At 39.5% G+C, this 11,853-nt stretch overlaps 1 non-coding gene across 1 annotated transcript; it reads right to left on the bottom strand.

Moving 5' to 3' along the window:
* Positions 1-11,446: 11,446 nt before the first annotated feature.
* Positions 11,447-11,554, bottom strand: LOC113896716. The gene has a single exon (XR_003512088.1). It is a non-coding gene; the product is annotated as a U6 spliceosomal RNA (small nuclear RNA).
* Between the last annotated feature and the right edge of the window lie 299 nt (positions 11,555-11,853).

Genomic DNA, 11,853 nt, shown 5'->3' with positions numbered 1-11,853 from the left:
TGACCAAGGGAACTTGGATCTCGTGCATTGCAGGCAGATTCTTTACCATCTAAGCCACCAAGGAAGCCTGATACTTGTTATAGATGCCATTAACTAAAAATAGTTTCCTCATAATATACATATGAGAGGATATATTGTTTACTACACTGTAATGATACTCATTTTCAATCTGCTTTGCCAATTATATGAAAGTTTATTTTTTCACTGAAATATGACATGTAAATTTCTGCCTTCTTTAATATTAGTCAGTTTTACTTGCAGATTAGTTAATCTTGCAAAGTAATCAAACATTTTTGTATTAACAAATGACTCCAAATCATCTGAAACTGATTTAGAAGATTCGTGTACAAGCTAGAAAATTCCACTTCCAAATTTAAATGTATTGATATATCTTTAACTACATGACATACTTCAGTCACTTAGGTAACAGAAATTTTTAAATGGGGAAATTCCCAAATATTAATATCCTAAAATTTTCCATAGCTTTTTAAAAAAATCTCCCTAAGTAAGTTATTTTCTTAGGTATTAAAATATTAATATTTACCTTGAAGGGACAGTCAAGGCATGTATGCTATTTTAAATCTATTGTCATATAAGAGGCCTGAAAAATTGGAATTTATTTCTCTAAAAATTGTATAATTCATCTTTAATTGGGCAGCTCTACAGCTCTTTTAAGTACTCTCCATTAAGATAACTAACAAACATCTGAGTGATATAGATGCTCTTGATGAGTCCTTATCTCATTAAAAAGTATTATAAGAACTTTGCTAGTTAAACATATTCATGTCTCTTAACCTCTCAGGGCAGCTCTGTAAGTACTGCAAGTGAGGGCAAGATGGAAAGAAGTGACCTGCTCTATCAAAGTTTCTTTCAAGATTCATGTGTATTCAACATACAGGTCAAATATGGAAGCTATAGTGATCTTTGTCTTAAAACTTTTAGATAAGAAATGTCAGTGTGTGTGCTCAGTCACTCAGTCGTGTCCAACTCTTTGTGACTACATAGACTGTAGCCTGCCAGGCTCCTCTGTCCATGAAATTTTTCAGGCAAGAATACTAGAGTGGATTGCCATTTCCTCCTCCAGGGGATCTTTCTCACCCAGAGATCGAACTGGCATCTCTTGCATCTCCTGCGTTGGCAAGCATATTCTTTATCATTAGTGCCACCTGGGAACCAAGGATCAATATATATTTTAATTTGTTCTTCCTACCTTTAATGGTTTAATTATTTGTAAACCCCGATTTATAGACCTTGGCTTCCCAGGTGGCACTAATGATAAAGAATCCGCCTGCCAATGCAGGAGACGTAAGAGAAGTGGGTTCAATCCCTGGGTTGGGAAGATCCCCTAGAGGAGGGCACAGGAACCCACCCCAGTATTCTTGCCTGAAGAATCCCATGGACAGAGGAGCCTGGCAGGCTGTGGTCCATCGGATTGCATAGAGTTGGACAGGACTGAAGTGACTTAGCACTCATGTACTAGAAAATAAAATCTATATCCCCTTGTATGGAGTTCAAAGCTTAAGATCTTCTGTTTGATTCTTTTGTAATTTTCTATTCTGTGCATTTCCTCATGTTATTAGTTCTTCATAGACTATCATTCATCTTTCTTTCCTAAATTTTTCCTTATCTGGTTCTTAGAATTTCATCTATCCTGCAAGCCACAGGACCTGACTTACTGCAGTTGTACAGCAAATGTGGGTTGAATGAAGGGCCTTCTGTTCATTTCTTTTGATGTATTTTTCTTCACTTGTGGTTACATATCCATTTATTTGTTGACCTGTTTGTTACTGTGACTAGACCAGGTGCATATGGGGACTGTGATCATCAAATAAATATTCGTACCTAGGTCTGTAACTCACACAAAGTAGGTGCTTTATTGTAGTATATCCAATGAATAAAAGTTAAGTCACCCTGAAGCTTTCACTGATTTTTCACCCACCTAGCCGTAACTAATGTTTTCCTTTTATAGTCTCAAAATCTGTGCTTTGTACAGAGTAGGTACTCGGTAACTCTTGAATTAGAAGAATAAGATCCAGTAAGAGGTTTTCTGGTTGTCTGTTTTTGTGGCTTTCTGCTCTGTAGTTGGGTCTGACCTGGTGGTAGAAGCACAAGTGGAATTTTGATGGCTACAGTGTCATATAGTTGAGATGGAAAGTTCTTTGGAAGGGTGCCTGATGCTGAACATCAAACCTGTAGTTGTTGTTCGCTTACCAAAGTCATGTCTGCGTATGTTACTTCACAGCAATGTGCAAATTGCTTACGACTGTACCCAGTAGAGTGGTGCTCGATCTGAGCTCATTTGCAGCAGTTTAAAAACAAACTCCAGAGCCCAGTATCACAACTGTTTTCTTCCTTTTTGATCTTCCCTCATTAGGAGGACAGGCTAAGGGTTGTATAATGTGCTGAAATCTGTCAGTACTTTGTGTGTCTTATTCATTAAAACCTTCAGATGCTGTTTTCCTAGCGGCTTCATTTACCAGGGAGGGCAAGGGAAAAAAACACTAAACAGGTGTTCTTGACTTGAAAAACAGCAATTTCAAGCAACTCACAAGGGGAGAAGTTGGAAATTTTCAGATTCTGAAGTTGTCACTGGGAGATAAATTTGGGTTCCACATTCGCCTCTCATAAACAGACTTTCTTTTACATAAATTTCCGCTGTGCACAAGGCACCTGATTTCTCTGGGGGCAGACATGCTTCACAGAGCAATCATGCTGCAAAGAGATAGTGTGTATTTTCCCAGCCTTCTCCCAAATACACAAATATGAGCTGGAGGAGTAGTATGCTGAGCTGCTAATACAGAATTCTAGCTTCCCTGGCAGGGAGAAAAATACCTATGGTAAATATTTGGCTTGATTGATGGGAAAGTGTCTGAATTTTGACTAATCTAAACTCAAATGTTTCTGTAATACCATAAGAAGATTATTGGTCAAATAAACAATGAGGTACATTAAGTATCTTATACAAAAGAACTGCATAGTACTGTTTTTATTTCTGAAGCAGGAGCTTTGTGAAGCAAGGGGAAAGCTAAAAGAGAGGTCTCCTACAGCAGTATTTCTCAAAACATGGTCCCCAGGCCAGTAGTATGAGCATGACATAGTAGTTTGTTAGCGATGCATTCTTGTCCCACACTCCAGAAGTACCAAATCAAAAATTCTGGGAGTGAGGTCCAGTAACCTGTGTTTTAGCAAATGTTTCAGGTGATTCTAATGAATGCTTAAATCAGAGAGCCATTGTTTTACCAGAATTCACTAATTCATTCAACAGATACTTATTGGGCATCTAACAAATTCTAAGCACTCTTTTTAGGCACTGATAGTATAGCAGTGTGAACACATAGTCCAACTCTGGCTGCCTTGTATTTTGTATTCCAGTGAGCAATCTGGGAAAGTCAAAGGAAATGGGAATTGGTTAGTTTGCTTTATGCCATTTTGGGCACTGTGGGATGTCCTTTTCTGTGACCACGATGTTTGAGATGGGCTTCGCATAAGTTGCAGTGTAAACATTTGAGAACTGAACCAGACTTACTTCATTTTGCAGAGTTAGTTACTTTCCCTTTCATGGCCAGCTCTCCTGGGACTGGTTCCAAGATCTTTATCTAGATGCTCAAGATCCATAACTTACCTCAGCGGGCAGCTGATCTGCATATATTTTTGTTCCTCCAGTAATTTATTGGGCTTTGCTGGTGGTTCAGGCTTTAAATACTTCATCTACAGTGTAGGAGACTTGGGTTCAATCCCTGGGTCAGGAAGATCCCCTGGAGAAGGGAATGGCAACCCACTCCAGTATTCTTGTCTGGAGAATACAGTGGACAGAGGCCTGGTGGGCTGTAGTCCATGGGGTTGCGAAGAGTTGGACACAACGAAGTGACTAACACTTTCACTTTCAGTAACTTATTAATCATCATTCTGTGTTTGATACTCTAGACAGTGGAAATGAATTGGTGGACATGATCGCTGATATCTGGGCTTTTGTTCTGTAAGGATTATCACTGAATCAAGTGGTATAAAGGACATACAGCTTGTAAAAAGGCAAGAAACCAGTGGCTTAGACTCTTAAATAAGCATAAAGAAATATTCTTATTATGAAAAATTGGAGCAGTTTTGCATCCTGACTATATTAGGTAAGCTAGAATCAATAGGAACTTGCTACCTTTTATCTAGCTGGTCACTTATTCAGATGCTGTTTTTTCCAACTTAGAAAATTTTCATAAAAAAGCAAAGTAAGTCAAAAGACAAGCACAATAAAGACCTATATAATTACTATCTACCTTTCCTCATTCTCTCTCTTTGTTGACATGTACACTGAGTTTCAGCATTCCATTTGAAAGTTTAAGCTCCAGGTATGTAAAAATTTCATCCATTAATAATTCAGTGTGAATCTCTTAACAATAAGGACATTTGGCTAAGTTATGACAATATCATTGTTATTTCTAAGAAAATAACAATTCCATAAGTCATTGAACATCTAAATCTTCCTCAGATAATCTCTCCACTTTGTTTTCACCATGAAGAGTTCAAGTCAATTACTATGTATAATTTCCCACATTTTTGATTTGCTTGATTATTTCCTTTTGGTGTCACTTAATGAGAGTCCCTTGGACTGCAAGGAGATCCAACCAGTCCATCCTAAAGGAGATCAGTCCTGGGTGTTCATTGGAAGGACTGATGCTAAAGCTGAAACTCCAATACTTTAGCCACCTCATGCGAAGAGTTGACTCATTGGAAAAGACCCTGATGCTGGGACGGATTGAGGGCAGGAGGAGAAGGGGATGACAGAGGATGAGATGGCTGGATGGCATCACCGACTCGATGGACATGATTTTGAGTGAACTCCGGGAGTTGGTGATGGACAGGGAGGCCTGGCATGCTGCAATTCTTGGGGTCACAAAGAGTCAGACATGACTGAGCAACTGAACTGAACTAAATGTGTATCTCAATCCCTTAAATTCACTGTGCACTAGAACTTAGATCTAGAGGCTTAACTGGATTTTATTAAATACTTAGTTGAGTGCCCAGAATGTGGCAGTCACAGTATGATAAGTGAAACAGATGCATTCTTGCTCTTACAAGGAATGTATAGGGGTTATATAAAATTATATCTAGGGAAGATAACACAGTAAGCAAATATAATATGTACCTATATAAAGATAACTTCCTCCCTCATTGTGGAGATATTTGAGCTGTGGTCTGAATAGAAGTGACGGGCAGTAGGGGATATGGGTGAAAAAAATTATTTGCTCAACTTGCTGACTGAAACAAAGACTTCTTAGGGGATTATGAGTCTCTTGAGTGAAGGAAGGGCGATCTTGGAAGTGCTTAAGAATTTGAGGAGAATAATCATGTGAATTACTGGAAAGGGTTTGGTGAGAACAGTCTTGATCAATCAGATAATAATTCTGATGTATCATGGAGACTGTTCCCTTATGTTGGTAGCTGCCCACATTTTTTCCTGGGTGGGTACAATGATGTCAATACAATGAATAAAAAGGTGAAACTAAACTAATCATCATGAATTATAATTCAGAGTTGTCAAGTACTATTGACTCTTGCTATTGTCACAAGTCCCTAAAATGCCAAGCAGAATTTGATTGGGAGACATATGCCAGAAAAATTCAGTCTTCCACTGTGGAAATTTGGGAAAGTGGAGTTAGTTACTCATAGTGTTGTCTTTTTTTTTTTTTTTGCCATGTTTTTGTCCTTCCCATCCCTTAAAAATGTGTGTCCTTTTATTATTCTGGTCTGTTTTTATGACATGCTCCTGTACTCTGGATGCATGTATAAATGTAACTTTATTAAACACATGCATGTATATATGAGTAACGGTATTTGTAGTGAAAACAGAGAGGGAGGAGACTGAAGAGGATGCTTTTTTAGAGTTTTTATTTGGCTCCGTGGCGGGAAAGCAACATAAACCTGGACGTTCAAGTGCATTTGCATGCCATAATAATGCACGGGTGATGGTGTCAAATGAAATCCCACCTCCATACAAAACACAGATCTAGTAGGAGGTACATGTGGTGGTTGATTTCTCATCTAGCACTTGACAGAGCCTGTGGGTGAGGTTTTTGACACCTGTCAGAGAGCAGAGGAAACACTACCTCTCGAAGTACCTGGAGACAGAGCAGGTTGAAGTCTGGCTGCTAAGAAGAGAATCTTCAGAGAGAGAAACACGCTGGAGCGACTGCCATTCCTCATAACTGTTCCTCATTTTAGGCCTCAGTCTGCCCATCTGTGAAACCCATCTGTGAAGTGTGTTCATTGAAAATGCTTGATGTATTGATGTGTCAGGAAAAACAGCTAAAAAAGAAAACATTCCCCCCCGCCAGTCATGTAGTACTTCTAGGGATTTGTGATCAAGCTTGTAGTTCTGTGCAAGTTAGATTCTGTTTATGATTTATGTCTTTCATGGTAAAATACTGTGTGTGTGTGTGTGCACACCCGTGCATATGTGCTTATGTATTTGTGCTTACTCTGGAGAAGGAGGACCAAAGAGGATGAATACAATATTTCATTTTAATACTAAAGCATTTCCGGAACATTCATAGTTGATTACATGCTTTTGAAAGACTGTGGTCTTTCCAATAGAAATTTCTGAGACTAAGAGACTATTATAAATATGTCTGACATCATTGTCACTAGCTATGAGTCTCTATCGAGCACTTGAAATGTAGCTGATGTGAATAAGGAACTAAAATTTTGACTTGATTAATTTAAGTTTAAATAGCCATATGTGGTTGGTGGCTACCATTTTGGACAGAGCAAGTCTAAAGAGATGTGGAAGACAGACTTTACAAAAGTCAACATTGTGCTGGGGAAAGGTTGAGGGGAAGGGATAGCTAGGGAGTTGGGATGGACATGTACACACTAATATTTTAAAAATGGATTACCAACAAGGACATACTGTATAGCACCTGGAACTCTGCTCAGTGTCATGTGGCAGCCTAGATGGGAGGGGCGTTTAGGGGAGAATGGATACATATATATGTATGGCCAAGTCCCATCGCTATTCACCTGAAATTAGCACAACATTGTTCACGGGTTATACTGATATACAAAATAAAAAGTTGAAAAGAAATAGATTGAGCTTAAAAAAAAAGTTAACATCTGGATATGTAGTCTGCCAATTAAATTATTTTATTCTGGGCTTCTGATTGCTAGTATATTTTCTTGTGTTTAAAATGTGCACCGATTCCCATTCCCCTGACATCCCCTTCACCTTCCTGGTCTTATACATAAACACACAATTCCCTATTTTACTCTGCTATTATTGCTAAGTACTAAAATTTTCTTTTATATCCAGACTTCTTGAGGCAGTACTCTCTGCATATTGTGTGTGTTTGCTAAGTCGCTTCAGTCATGTCCGACTCTTTATAACCCTATGGACTGTAGCCCACCAGGCTCCTCTCTCCATGAGATTCTCCAGGCAAGAATACTGGAGTGGTTGCATGTCCTCCTCCAGGGGATCTTCCTGACCCAGGGGTAGTACCTATGTCTCTTGTGTCTCTTGCATTGTAGGCAGATTCTTTACCACTAGCGCCACCTGGGAAGCCCAATTGTCTCATAGTATTTCCACTATTATCAGCCCCTGCCTTAAGACCTCTCTTTGGTCTCCTCAGTTGTAACATTCTGAGTTTCTTCTACCAGTAGTCTTTTTCTCTTCTTTCCAGCTCAAATTTGTTCTTCTAGATTAAGCCAAAAGTTCTGATTTATGTCTTTGGTAAGGAAATATAGCTAATTCTGATCTCTTCAATGGAGAGTTTTAAAATGTGACACTTTTCTCCTTGAAGTTTCTTGGCTTCAGGCCAAATTATCTGGAGGGAACACAGCCCTGCCCATCAGCAGAAAATTAAAGATTTACTGCCCATCAGAAAAAGAGCCATATTCCCCCATAGACAGTCCCTCCTATCCAGAAGCTTCCACAAGCCTCTTATCTTTATTCCAGAGGGAAGACAGAATAAAAACCATAATCACAGAAAATTAACCAAACTGATTACATTGATCACAGCCTTGTCTAACTCAATGAATGATGAGCCATACCATGTAGGGCTCCCCAAGATGGACGGGTCACGGTGGAGAGTTCTGACAAAACATGGTCCACTGGAAAAGGGAATGGTAAACCATTTCAGTATGCTTGCCTTGAGCACTTGATGAACAGTATGAAAAGGCAAAAAGACAAGACACTGAAAGATGAATTCCCCAGGTTGGTAGATACCCAATATGCTACTGGAGAAGAGTAGCGAAATAAGTAGAGAAATAACTCCAGGAAGAATGAAGAGATGGAGCCAAAGTGAAAACAACGCCGAGTTGTAGATGTGACTGGTGATGGAAGTTAAGTCTGATGGAGTAAAGAACAATATTGCATAGGAACCTGGAATGTTAGGTCCACAAATCAAGGTAAGTTGGAAGTGGTCAAGCAGGAGGTGTCAAGAGTAAACATCGACATTTAAGGAATCAGTGAGCTAAAATGGACTGGAATGGGTGAATTTAATTCGGATGACCATTGTATCTACTACTGTGGACAAGAAACTCTTAGAAGAAATGGAGTAGCCCTCATAGTCAACAAAAGAGTCAGAAATGTAGTACTTGGGTGTAGTCTCAAAAATAACAGAATAATTCCTGTTCATTTCCAAGGCAAACCATTCATATCACAGTAATCAAAGTCTATGACCCAACCACTAAGGTCAGAGAAGCTGAAGTGGAATAGTTCTATGAAGACCTACAAGACCTTCTAGAACTAATACCCCAAAAGATGTCCTTTTCATTATAGGGGACTGGAATGCAAATGTAGGAAGACAAGAAATACATGGAGTAACAGGAAAGTTTGGCCTTGGAGTACAAAATGAAGCAGGGCAAAGTCTAACAGAGTTTTTCCAAGAGACTGCATTGGCCATAGAAAACACACCCTCTTTGAACAACACAAGAGACAACTCTCCACGTGGACATCACCATATGGTCAATACTGAAATCAGATTGATTATATTCTTTGCAGTTGAAGGAGAAGCACTATACAGTAAAAAAAAAAAAAAAAAAAACAAGACTTGGAGCTGACTGTGCCTAAGATCATGAACTCCTTATTGCCAAATTCAGACTTAAATTGAAGAAAGTGGGGAATACCACTAGACGATTCAGGTATGACCTAAATCAAATCCCTTATGATTGTACAGTGGAAGTGACAAATAGATTAAAGGGATTAGATATGATAGACAGAGTGCCTAAAGAACTATGGATGAAGGTTTGTAACATTCAAAACCTGTGATCAAAACCTTCCCCAAGAAAAATAAAGGCAAAAAGGCAAAATGGCTCTCTGAGGCCTACAAATAGCTGAGAAAAGAAGAGAAGTGAAAGGCAAAGGAGAAAAGGAAAGATATACCCATTTGAATGCAGACTTCCAAAAAATAGCAAGGAGAGATAAGAAAGCCTTCCTCAGTGATCAATGCAAAGAAATAGAGGAAAGCAATAGAGTGGGAAAGATCAGAGATCTCTTCAAGAAAATTAGAGATACCAAGGGAACATTTCATGCAATGATGGGCTCAATAAAGGACAGAAATAGTATGGACCTAACAGAAGCAGAAGATATTAAGAGGCAGCAAGAATACACAGAAGAACTATACAAAAAAGATCTTCATGACCCAGATGATCATGATGGAGTGATCACTCACCTAGAGCCAGACATCCTAGAGTGCAAAGTCAAGTGGGCCTTAGGAAGCATCACTACAGATAAAGCTAGCGGATGTGATGAAATTCCAGTTGAACTATTTCATATCCTAAAAGATGATGCTGTGAAAGTGCTGCACTCAATGTGCCAGCAAATATGGAAAACTCAGCAGTGGCCGCAGGACTGGAAAAGGTCAGTTTTCATTCCAATCCCAAAGAAAGGCAATGCCAAAGAATGTTTAAACTACAGCACAATTGCACTCATTTCACATGCTAGCAAAGTAATGCTCAAAATTCTCCAAGCCAGGCTTCAGCAGTATGTGAACCATGAACTTCCAGATGTTCAAGATGGATTTAAAAAAGGCAGAGGAACCAGAGATCAAATTGCCAAAATCCATTGGTTCATAGGAAAAGTAAGAGAATTCCAGGAAAACATCTACTCTCCTTCATTGACTATGCTGAGACCTCTGTGTGGATCACAACACACTGTGGAAAATTTTTAGAGAGATGGGAATACCAGACCACCTTACCTGCCTTCTGAGAAACCTGTGTGCAGGTCAAGAAGCAACAGTTAGAACTGGACCTGGAACAACAGACTGGTTCCAAATTGGGAAAGGAGTACGTCAAGGCTGTATATTGTCATCCTGCATATTTAACTTCTGTACAGAATTCATCAAGAGAATGCTGGGCTGGATGAAGCACAGGCTGGAATCAAGATTACTGGGAGAAACATCAAGAACCTCAGATGTGCAGATGATACCACCTTATGGCAGAAAGTGAAGAGGAACTAAAGAGCCTCTTGAAGAACGTGAAAGAGGAGAGTGAAAAAAAGCTGCTTTAAACTCAACATTCAGAAAACTAAGATCATGGCATCCAGTCCCATCACTTCATGGCAATAGATGGGGAAACAATGGAACCAGTGACAGACTTTACTTTCTTGGGCTCCAGAATCACTGCGGATGGTGACTATAGCCATGAAGTTAAAAGACTCTTGCTCCTTGGAAGAAAAGCTATGACCAACCTAGACAGCACATTAAAAAGCAGAGACATTACTTTGCTGACAAAGGTACATCTAGTCAAGGCTATAGTTTTTCCAGTAGTCATGTATGGATGTGAGAGTTGGACCATAAAGAAAGCTGAGCACCGAAGCATTGATGCTTTTGAACTGTGGTATTGAAGACTCTTGAGAGTCCCTTGGACTGCAAGGAGATCCAGCCAGTCCATCCTAAAGGAGATCAGTCCTGGGTGTTCATTGGAAGGAATGACGCTGAAGCTTCAGTACTTTGGCCACCTGATGTGAAGAGGCAACTCATTGGAAAAGACCTTGATGCTGGGAAAGATTGAAGGCAGGAGGAGAAGGGAATGACAGAAGATGGGTTGGTTGGATGGCATCACTGACTCGATGAACATGAGTGTGGGCAAGCTCTGGGAGTTGAAGGACAGGGAAGCCTGGTGTGCTGCAGCCCATGGGGTCACAAAGAGTTGGACATGACTGAGTGACTGAACTGATGTCTTTGGTGAGAAAATATAGCTAATTCTGATCTCTTCAATGACTGGCTTTAAAATGTCACAGTTTTTCCTTTAAGTTTCTTGTTTGATGTGCAAACATATAAGTTTAATATCAAACAGAGCTCATATTTTTCCTATCAAAATGAATCCCCCATCCTATGTTGAAAGGTACCACTGTATTTCTTGTTACTTGAGTTGAAGAGCTTGGTCTTTTTTGACTTTTAACATATTTTTAAGCTCCTCCCTCTCAATTCAATCAATACCTGGTGGTAGTTCATTTCTATAAAACATGGAATGCTTTGTGAATTTGTGTGTTCTCCTTGCTGAGGGGCCATACTAACTTTCCCCATATTATTTGAATTTTAGTATGTACTGCTGACGCCAGGAGAGTTCTTCCTTTCTAGTGGATATTGGGTTACAATGAGGTTCCTTTTCCATTGTCTGTACCTTGACTTAACTTTTCCTCGGCTCATGTGTGCCTTATTTTCAGCCTCCTACTTGGTGTTATTACCTTCAGGCTCAGTTGAAGTTGTGCTGACCACTCCATTTCTATCTCATCTGACTGTTCTGCATGCATCTTACCTTCCAAGTACATTGGCTTGGCCACACTTGTTGAATCACTCTTGCTTTTCCAACCACGTGCTTTTGCTTAATGCTACTAGCTCTGCCAAAAATGGATTCATCTTATTT

Source organism: Bos indicus x Bos taurus, chromosome 7, assembly GCF_003369695.1.
Source record: "Bos indicus x Bos taurus breed Angus x Brahman F1 hybrid chromosome 7, Bos_hybrid_MaternalHap_v2.0, whole genome shotgun sequence".
Classification (NCBI taxonomy): Eukaryota; Metazoa; Chordata; class Mammalia; order Artiodactyla; family Bovidae; genus Bos; species Bos indicus x Bos taurus.
Note: the sequence above shows the minus strand (reverse complement) of the source record. Positions and strands in the feature narration are given on the sequence as shown.